Genomic DNA, 11,134 nt, shown 5'->3' on the forward strand with positions numbered 1-11,134 from the left:
GGGGGATGGCTTTGAGCTCACAGAGGGGAGATTTAGATTAGATATGAGGGAAGAAATTCTTCCCTGTGATGGTGCTGAAGTACTGGCACAGGTTGCCCAGAGAAGCTGCGGCTGCCCCTTCCCTGGCAGTGTTCAAGGCCAGCTTGGATGGGACTTTGAGCAACCTGGTCTAGTGGAAGGTGTTACTGTCCATGGCAGGGGGTGTGGAACAAGGGGAGCTTCAAGGTCCTTTTCAACCCAAACAATTATTTGATTGTTCAGGCAGAGCCAGCTACCTCTGTGTGATAGAAGGGAAGTTGCTCTTTTTCACTAACTGCTCTCTAGTCCTGCAGTGTGGTTTTATTGCAGGTTATTTATAGAACAGGGTGATCCTGCAGTTAAGCAGAACTGAAGAGGGTTAAGCACAGGATGCTCATGATTCTTGGGCCCAGTTTGGCTGTAGCTGAAGTGGCTTGGCATATGGTAAGTAGTGCTTCTTCTGCTGGCCTTCCCCAAGCAGTAGGAAAGGATTCCCAACTGGCAAGAGCAATTCCTTCCACTGAAACACAAGAAGCAAGAGAGCTGGTTGTACTGGGAGTGTTAGTAATAGCATCAGCAGTTCACTTGTAACTGATGAGAGCCAAGGTCCTTGAATTCACAGCTCCAGTTTGGAATTTGAATTCAAATTTGCAACTCTATGGCTGGGAGAAGAGAAGATTAGAGACGCTGAGTACCAAGGAATTTCATAGAATCATAGACTAGTTCGGGTTGGAAAGGACCTTAAGATCATTTAGTTCCAACCCCCCTGCCATGGGCAGGGACACCACACTAAACCATGTCACCCAAGGCTCTGTCCAGCCTGGCCTTGAACACTACCAGGGATGGAGCATTCACAGCTTCCCTGGGCAACCCATTCCAGTGCCTCACCACCCTCACAGTAAAGAACTTCTTCCTTATATCCAATCTAAACTTCCCCTGTTTAAGTTTTAACCCATTACCCCTTGTCCTATCACTACAGTCCTTAATGAAGAGTCCTTCCCCAGCATCCCTGTAGGTCCCCTTCAGATACTGGAAGGCTGCTGTGAGGTCTCCACGCAGCCTTCTCTTCTCCAGGCTGAACAGCCTCGACTTTCTCATCCCGTCTTCATACGGGAGGTGCTGCAGCCCCTGATCATCCTTGTGGCTCTCCTCTGGACTTGTTTCAACAGTTCCATGTCCTTTTATGTTGAGGAGACCAGAACTGTACATTTTCCTTTTTTTTTTTTTTTTGGTTGTTTTCTTTTTTTTTAAAGAGTCACTTCTTATACTGGTGTGTAATAACAGAGAAAATTCTGCACACTGATATGTGCTGCATTGACTTTTTGCATATTTTCTTTTTTGTAAAGCCAATAAAGCTGTTGCCCAATGATTTGTTCTCACTTTTTCCTACTGTTGCTCTTCAAGTGCAACAAAATTGTTTTCAGTTAGAAGACAGTTTAACAGATATGATAATGGCTGTTTTTTTTTTATTACTGCTCTTCCTCCCCCCACCATTCAACCCAGACTTGAAAGTGGTGTTTCATGTATTGTTCCACAGGGGGATTGGATATTCCTCCCTCTGACAGAGGAGCATGTATCAGAGGCAGGACAGGAATGGAAGCAATAATGTAATGTGTAGTTCTGTGTGTGCTAAAGCTCTGTATCTCCAACCAGTTGCCTGTTCAGATTTCAGCTGTTAGAAAAAACCGTCTTCCTGTTTTTACATGGGCTTTCATGCAGTGTGGCCCAAATCGTAGGTAGGGACACCCACATAGTCAAGCCATAAAAAAACCCTAAGCTTTTACTTCCAGGAAAGTCCACAGTAGTATGTCTTTCACAGATCAGAATGACAGGCACGGGAAACGCACTCACTAGATGTGGAGGTAACAACGTGGAGGTCTGTAAATGTAGGGTAGAAGAGGCAGTGTAACTGTCTAGCCTAAGCTTTGCTACTGTAGCAACATGCAGTAAGTTTAGGTCATTCTCAAGATTTTCTAAGGGGCTTCTAAGAAGCAGTTAGAAAAGATTCCCTTGTGTTTGTCCTATATAGATTGTTCTGGTGTTTCACTCCTGATGGTGACACATACTCCTCCTGTCTCCTCCACTGCAAGATAAGCTGATTTCTTGTTGTCTTCTTTCTCTCCTCTCCCCCCCCAGTTCTCCCTGAAAAGGCGAAAAAAATTATGACACCGTTTCTTATGTATTAAAGGTTATTATGTTCCCTACTTTTTCGTCGGTCCTACTTCTCTAGACTGGGATGATCAGGAAAGGGGTAAACCCTGACCTGGAATTGGAACATAATGTTATCGTTATGTTATGCAGCATGGTGGTAGCAACAGTAACTTATTTTTGGTACAATAGGGGCAGTTAATAGTTCTCAGTCAAGTAGCTCATTTATTTTTTCAGTTCACATTAAGCTGCTTCTGAAGATGTATGATTTGTTAGAAGAGGGATCTGTAATCTTGGATTTCATAGCTGTTATCAGATTGGAGAGCCATCCCTGACAGGCCAGCCTCTGCAGTTTATACTTTCTCAAACAAAATTGGGATGTTTTATTGGTTGCGGTATTTCAGCTGATACCACCTTTTCCAGATCATACTCTTCCTTTTCATATAGAAGCAAGACACTGTAACAAGAAATATAAGCCTCTTAGTACCCTGTGGATCATGCATAATAACAGCCTCTTCTCTGTAGAGAAGATTCCTTATGGGAATGCTGTTATAATCTTGACAAACCCATGCACTGCTGAAGAAGTTTCAACAGGGGTTTTCAGAGTGGGCTGAGGAATTCATGTTCACCCAGTAAGAAGTCTGACTTGTCCAAGAGCACATTACTGAGAGGCGCAGAGCCTGTAAAACTTTTGCAACATGGGTCTGTGCAAGAGTTCAGTAGGTGGTGTTATATTAAAATATGAAAACAGATAAAGAGGAGGTAGGAAAATAAAACCCAGCTGCAGGATTAGGCTTCTGTTCCTTTTCCTAATTATCCTGACCTTGAAAGAAGAGAGTATGAGGTTGTATTGTGTGGTTTGCTGGTGGTTTTTTTTGTTTGGGGTTTTTGTTTTTTGTTTGTTTTTGTTTGATTATTGTTATTTTTTTTTTCCTAGGGCTTTGATCCAGAAGCTATTCCAGGGGATTCTGTGTTACCAGGAGGCTTTGGTATTTATGGTGGGTGGGCTGTGATACTGTTTGGAGTAGGAGGTCAGTATGACCTACTGAGGGAGGGATTGTGGAGGAGTGCAAGACACCTGGAGCTGGTCTCCAGACCTCAGGTGCTTCGCTCATAATTATGGCAAGAGTCTGAAATCCTCAGTTTGGGGCTGGTTTCAAGAGCTGGTTTCATTTTAGAAATTCCTAGCTGTAGAAGAATAATTTTGGGTTACAGGCTTATCCTGGATACCTGAGAGAATTCAGCATGTGGCTTTATATTTAGCAGTCCTTTAGCTTTAAAAGAAAGGCTGTTTATGTCAGAAAAATCTGCTATTAAAATATTGTGATTTACTTTACCACGTTAAATGGAAAAGTCCTGCACACCTAATAATTCGAGTGACCTTTTTCCCTGTCTTCCTTCTGTGAACTCATGTTGCCCCATAGCTCTCCTGGTGTGATTTCAGTGAAAGAGAATCATGGAGTCAGGTTGAAAAAAGGTGTATAGAAGACTTCAGGTTACTGGGAGATTATGTGGCTTAAAATTTTGATTCTAACATGCAAAAGTAGTCAGACTGTGATGGATTTTCTGGGTTTATTGTTTTGTGAGATACTTATGTATGTGAAAGCTGAAATGGTTCTGTTTTCCTTCATATAGGTGATCTTTGGTGTTTCTACCTACACAAGCTCTGGTGTTTTCCCAGTAGCCTCACAGAAATAAGAGCATCCTTTCTAGCAGCTACCATACAGTACAGATGCTGCTTTGAACTTGCTGGTAGACATCACTTGTCCCTCACAACTGATTCAGTTTTGTTGACTATTGAATCTGATGGATCTTTTAAGGCTTGAAAGAGCCCTATTAGTATTTTACAAATTATTACTAGATATGATAGTATGTAAATAACTTAGATACTTTTATACCTCATCATGCTAATTTATTAATTTCATCTGACTCTAAAAAAAAACCATTTGGTGTAATAACAATGCCAGCTGGATTTCTACTTACTACTCTAAAGCAAAATGGTAGCGGTATAGTGGGGGGGAGGCTGACACAACAGGACTTGTAACTGCACTTATGGTGCTAACAGTGCTCCTGCCTTAGCTAAGTGTTGCACTTTTTCAGTTGTTGGACATGGGAATAAACCTGTGGTCTCAGTGCCAGGAGCAGGTTCCTGAGCAGAGGCTGAAGGAGCAGTCTTGGTCCAGTTGCCGTGTGGGTGCGGAGGACTGACCTTGGCCACAGCTGCCTTTACTGTGAGGCTGTGCTGCTGAGGCAGCGATAGAAGCATGTAATTCTTTTGTGAGGAGCAGGGTTGAAGCAAGGAGCTGTGTCCAGCTAGAGTCACAAAAGAGGTGCTCACAAAGCAGCAGGCAGAAGAAGAGGGAGAAACCCGAGAGAAATGGTGAACCACAAAAAGCTTGGTTAGAGGAAATTGCAATGAATTTAACTTGAGTGGAAAAACAGCACTGGAAGAAGGGAATGGATTTGTTCAGTAGCTGTAAGATACCAAGAAATAATGATTCGCAGGAAAAGTTTTGCCTTTGAGAGGATTCAATAGCAGAGTAATATTCAAGCAACCTTCCTTCAGTGATGCTGTTTAATTGTAAAGTAAAATTGATTTACTTGTTGCCAGAAAATGGAAGTAGTGCCACATCCTCTTGTGCTAAGCAGCACAGTTTCTGGCAGTTTTGAGGTCTTTACTAAAGGTTTTCCATTGATGACAAAGAACTGATGGAACTGATAGATTTACTTAGCATTAATGAAAGAAAAGAAAAATACCCAACCAAACCCAGTGTAACAAACAGAATTCCACGAGTGACTTGCATGTGAACATGTCACAAAGTGGGGTGATTCTGGATAAAACATCTGTGCGTATAACTTGTGTGTACCACCATACCTTTTACCTGCACAAAAAATATCGGTTAATAAAACATGTCTGGAAACAAGTGCTGATATGGCAACTGATACTCCTGTGCTGTAGCTACGTGGTTAGCAGCAGCCCAGCAACTAACCAGATTTTAAGGATGAAAGACTTGGAACCCTGTCATGTTTTGACTGTTACTATTCAGCTTGGAGGTGGCAGGACCCAGTCCTTTCCCCATGTTATTAAACTGATAACTGCTTTTTGGAGTCTTTGTCAAAGCCCATAAAAGTGCTGTCTGAGCCATATGCAGGGCAGGCGATAAGGTCTGTATCAGCACTCTGATTTTAAAGGAAGGTTACCAGTATTATATCTCACAGTAAATATCATGAGGCAGGCATGACTAACTTTCACAAAGTTAACCTCTGGCATGTTTTTCCTCAGGGATTGTATAACTGGAATAATCTTGCATGATTCAAATGTCAAGCTTGGTTTAGGGTATTGGCATGTAGCACGGGCTTCAGTCTCTTGTCCCTTTTCCCCCAGCTCTTCTAGGTCTGGTTGACTGGATTTCTGAGGTTTTGCAGTGGGTTGTCTGAAAAATCGTCTAAAGCTTTTTTTTTTTTTTTTTCTTTTAGGGCAACAGTGAACACTTTGATGCTGTTGCTATATTTGGTTATTACCACCTGCAGTAGTACCACTTGCTGTTCTCTTCCTGTTGTTTCTGGTACTCTCTTTCTGTCTACCCTTGCATTTCTGTCACTGAGAATTAAACTGGATATTTCACAAAATAAACTGGATATTTGCCAAAAATGAGCAACAAACAAAGCGTAGGCCAGGCTGTGTGGCAGGAACAGGGACATCAGGCATGGGGTGGGTACATGGGTCAAGTTAGGGAAAAGGAAGAGAATAAGGGTCAGAGTTAAAATGCAAGGAAGATTTCTCCACTGGCAGGGACAGAGGCAGTCTTAGAGAGCCAGGAGCAATCCAAATGAGCTGGTTGCTGCTTGCCCTGGCTGTGGCCTTGAGTGAGGAGTTGGGGGTGTTTGTGTCTCTTGTGAGCACTGGGGATGGCATGGGCTGGCTGATCTATCCTGCCCTTCCCAAAGAGGGGAGCAGGGCTCTGCTCTTTGCAAACAAGGCCCTGGCTGTTTCCATTGCACAGTAGAAAGTAAGTTTGCTGTTATCTCTGTTCAAGTGATAAAGCTGAAAGTAAACCTGTGTTGAAGCAGTTGAAAGAAAAGCTGAGAGCAACAGCTCACAGAGCAGCAGGGTGAGCGTATAGATGGGAGTATGTTATGCTTGGCCTGTTACTGCATATGCTTTTGTTTTCAAAATGAATACTTCAGCAGCTGGTGCAGCCTGCTGGGATTTAGGTGTTACAAGGACCTTTGAAATCTCTGAAGAATAGCAAGTTGTACATATGTGACTGTTGCTTAAAAGTAGAGAAAGTTAAATAGGATGGAGGAAACTTTAAAGTTCTACTTCTGCTCTTAGTTTCATTAAATTAAAATACTGAGTTCATGGCTCTGTTGATTGTGACAGATGTGGGTAAAAATGAGAGCAAGCAGTGACTGTTCAGAGAAGTTTAGATGTTCTTGGAAATTTAAGAAATCTTAATCCCTCTTTATTAATTTTTCATTTGAAATTTCATATTGCTTATGGCACTCTTTTTTATTAATCCAAACCCAGTAGCATCTGGGTGGAGGACGGTACAGAATAAGGTATCAAACAAAAAAAAATTCTAACTAAAATGGCACATGTACCTTTCTTGTTCAGCCCAAAGATGAGCAAGGTGGGACTGGCAATGAGTCAGTTACGAAAAGCGGGTTTAAGCGTAGGATAATATTATTTATTACAATTCGTGGAAATGGTTTTACTCTGAGTTCTTGCTTGCTCCCCTTTCATAGCAGGCTTAGAGTGGCCTTGCAGATTTGGAAGAGAAGACTGTCTGTTTTTTTCACTGTGAGTTTAAATCACTCTGATGTAATTTTGTCTAGCGCATGAAGAGCCTTTTGCTTGGCCTAGTAGAGATTAGGAATTAGTGCTTGTCTGTGGTTGTGTTGAGCCCCTGTTGCATATGCCATGAATAGGACAAAGGGAAGGCTGTGATTAAATAGTGAGGGTCCTATCAGTGCTTTAAACAAGTGGCAGTTGGAATCAGGTATTTCCTTTAATGCCCTTTCAGAGGAATTGTTGCCAAAGTGAAGATGGGTTCTTTTTGTATGGAAATTTTTTTGTTTTGTTTGGGGTTTTTTGTTCGGTTTTTGTTTGTGGATTTGTTGTGTTGTGGGTTTTTTTTTTGGGGGGGGGGGGGGGGGGGGGGGTGTTCAATTTTAAATTGTTCATTCCCTCTCCAAACAGAGCAGTAGCCTCCCTGAAAGCTTATTTTATTCTTTTGAGGGTTTTGTTCATCACAATAGCACAATCATCTTTGGGTCGTATTTTCAAAATGCTTAGTGTAACCGAGATAGAAATAAAGGGGAAAATATTACAGAATTGGAGAGTCTTGTGAAGCCATGTGACTTGGGGAACTGGAACTTGGAGGGAAACATACCAGAGCACATAGAAAGTTTATAAAAATGGAGTGCCAGCATTCTCTGAAGCTTTTGTTATCCAATAAACATTAGTAACTGAGGAATCTTGAAAATCTTTCACAGAGCATCAACAACCTTGCTTCGGTTTTTCTTCACAATAAATACCTAGTAGCTAAGCAAGTTAAAAACCAATCAAAACAGACAAAAGCAAATGTCTGTAAACACAGTTTACATGCTGAAGTTGCAAATTGTCCCCTGCCCCCCTGAAAAATGTCATTTGGGTTGTCTCATTTAGTTTGCTACTTTTTATTTGCTGTATGTATTTAGCTAATTGATTCTCATCTTTATAAACAGCTCCTTAAATTCTGCCCTGCAAAACACTAGCCTAACAGTATCTGTAGGAGGGTCTTTAGGGGGCATGGTGACAGGTTCAAGCTATGAGACAAGGGTCAGCTTTGAATTGTCTGAATATAGGGCAGTTAATGTGCAAAAGGGTGAGTTTAGGGCTTGCAAGTCCCCTACCTTTCCAAGCTGTGTGATGTGTAGCACATGAGAGCTTCTGGCAGCATCTCTAAAAAAAGAAAAAGACTTAGAAAATTGCCACGTGTTCATTTTATATTGCAGTGGCCAAGGAAAAGGGAACAAGAGACACTGGAAAGGTAAACAAAAGAACTCCAACCCAGCTGCCAGAGGAGGGTGAAGTGAAAGTTTCCTTCTGAAGAACAGAAAAGGAATAATAGCCTGTGCCATGTTCTGCAGTATCCCCGCAATCCTCACTCTTGGGTAACTGTGACGTTAGCAGGCATTGGGAAGTAGCTCTCAGCTAATTACTTGTGGAAGATTTTTCTTTTCCTTCTGCAGTGAAGGTTCAGCAGAGAGCAGTGTGGCAGCACCACTGTGAAAGCACCTGTCTGTGATGGGCACATGGCTGGGGGGGGAGAATCTAAATTAACAAGGAAGCTCTGATCAGCATTAAGATCCAGAATTGAAGTTAAAGGTTCTGACTGCAAGCAAGAAACTTGGGATAGTTAGATGTTGGAATAGGTTGCCCAGAAAGCTTGTGCATCTTTGAAGGTTTCAAAGATCTAAAGAAAGCCCTGAATGCCTTGGTCTGACCCTGTTTTGAGCAGAAGGTTGGACTAGAGACCCCAGAGACTCAGACCTCCAGCTTGTTGTCAGATACTCTGAATTTCTTTGACTACTTTCACTTCTGCTACTCTGTGCTATTGCCACTTTCCAGGCAATATATCAGGAATCTTTGTTTTGGAGTCCTCCTCCTAATCTTGAATCAAGCCAGTGTTTTGCTTTGCTGTGAAATTGTAAAACAACACAGGAAGATACTTTATATTGTTTTGTCCCTCACATTTAAAAAACATTCCTCCTCAAAGTCTTTATTGGCTCCCCAAGGGCAAGAACCTGAAATTTGCTTTTACTTTTGACAACCTTTTCAATTCCTAAATTTGCCTATAACCACGCTTGAAATACAGGTGGGAAATTCAAATCCATCATTCTTGATCTGAATGTATTACTTCTGTTTTCATCTCATTACATTTTATCTTGGTTATTTGAAATCCGACTTCTGAAAACCAAGTTTGTGTTAAATAATCAGATTTCTCTCCTGGTGTAAGTAGAAGGACAGGCTCTGACCTATCCTGTGTGGTTTCCTTTTGCTTTGCTTTTGCATTGATCTTATTAAACTGTCCACTGACTTTCTTCCTCATCTCTGAAATGGCATTTGTTTTGTCAGAGCACCTGACATCCAAGGATCACAGCCTTCTGAGCAACCTGAAATAAAATAATGAGTCCACAGAGTAAATCAAGACTGCTGCGTATGCACAGCCAGGGTAACTGAATTTCACTGATCAACGAATCGGCAGCAAAACTAAGAGCAGAATTTGAGTCTCTTCACTGGTTTGTCTGCATTAAATCTCACAGTGTTCCTGTGTAGAGCATGCATCTCTGCCCGTTAACTAGCAGCTTTTTTTTCTCTGCAGTCAGAGGGTTTGAAGCTACTTGCTCACGCTGGAACTCTGTCCGCACCAGTAAGTTGCTCCTGTTCTTCCTACCTAATTTGCTTTCCCCTTTTTATATTGTACCCTATGATAGTCTAGGAAGCGCAGCGTATATGGTTTTTGCTAACTGGTGGTTGCATAATTTTATTGTCAGGGTGCCCAGGAAGTAAAAGCAAGTCTTTTAAACAACCATTTTGGCCTGAGAGGTCTGCTGAGGTTAGTCACCTTCATTTGATGTCTGGTCAGCTCTTCTGCTTGTGCAAGAGAATTGCCCTCGATAAACAACGTAGGTTTTACCAGGAGTAGTGTTGCACTCCCCTGGGATCCCTTATCTATACCACCTAGGTCCCATGTGAGACACATACATGCAGTTGTTCCTCTTTCTTCCACCTCCCTCCTTTCTTGACAACATGATTAAATGGTTGGAGTTGGAATTAGCGTATAGGTTCAGTTAGACTTCTCTCTTTCTACAAGCAGTTCTCTACTTGGATATTTACAGTGGGCCTCTGAAGATGATGGGGTTGCATTCAGTACAGGCAGAATTTAGCCTACAGAATCATTTTTTCCTGGTACTGATACGTGAATGGGGAAGAGGGATGCCTGACTTGCACATCCCTGGAAGTTTCCTTCCTTGTGGCAAATACAGAAAATCTGGTCTCAAAGTCACTTAAGAAACATGAGCAACATGGACTCACGTTCAGTCTTTTTTTTTATGACGGAGGTTTTTTCATTCTCTTGGCAGAAGGATCTATGTAATTTGAGCCTTAGCTTCAGTTTAATAGAGGTTTTCCTGTAAAAATAAAAGCATTCTATTGGAAGATCCCATGGCAAGCCATGGAGATGGCTTTAGAGCTGAGAGGTGTCTCTCACTGCTGTGGGTGAGAACCATGTGTGCTTTGCATCCTGAATCCTTATCCACTTCTTTTTCTAGCGTGATGCAAAGTATTCCCCCAGCCCTTTTCTGCTCATGCCACTGGTGAGAGATGTGCTGAAGTAGATGATTTCAGGAATAGTTTTTTTTGTGGTGCTCTCTAACTTAGGTGTGTGGGATAAGCACCCAGAGTACAAAAAGGGGGCCTGTTTGTACAGTTCTAGAAATCTGGAGTTATATTTAACAGAAAGTAAAATCACAGCACACACTCTTTGGAGCATACTTGGGTTGCTTTCCAAATAAGGCGTGCAGTCTCTAGAAGGAAAATTGGGGATCTCTTGTAACAACAGAAAATAAGAACAGGCTAAAAGAAATCCTTTGCAAAATCCTAGCTCTGCTAAGGGTGCATGTGCCAGGAAAGACCAACTTTTTTGTGGTCTTTGCTCCAGTGGTTTAAGGAGCTGAAAGTTTCCTCTCCCTTCCCCAAGAGTCCTGAGGTGGTGTGATTATGGAAAGCTTCTTAACTCCTCAACCTTTTCTTTCACTGGCAAACACATGTTCAAAAAACCAAGTTCCTAACTTGTGCAGAGTTAGTTTTATCTCTGTGTGCATTTCATATTTTTGCTGGTCCTATTTCTGTGTCCTCCCTCAGACTGGTGATAGGAACTGCCAGTTTGATAAGCCATGGAAACTACATATTACCCAATTG

This window comes from Pezoporus wallicus, unplaced genomic scaffold (genome assembly GCF_028554395.1).
Source record: "Pezoporus wallicus isolate ANWC-B61680 ecotype Strahan unplaced genomic scaffold, APGP_CSIRO_Pwel_v1 contig_4238, whole genome shotgun sequence".
NCBI classification, from domain to species: domain Eukaryota; kingdom Metazoa; phylum Chordata; class Aves; order Psittaciformes; family Psittacidae; genus Pezoporus; species Pezoporus wallicus.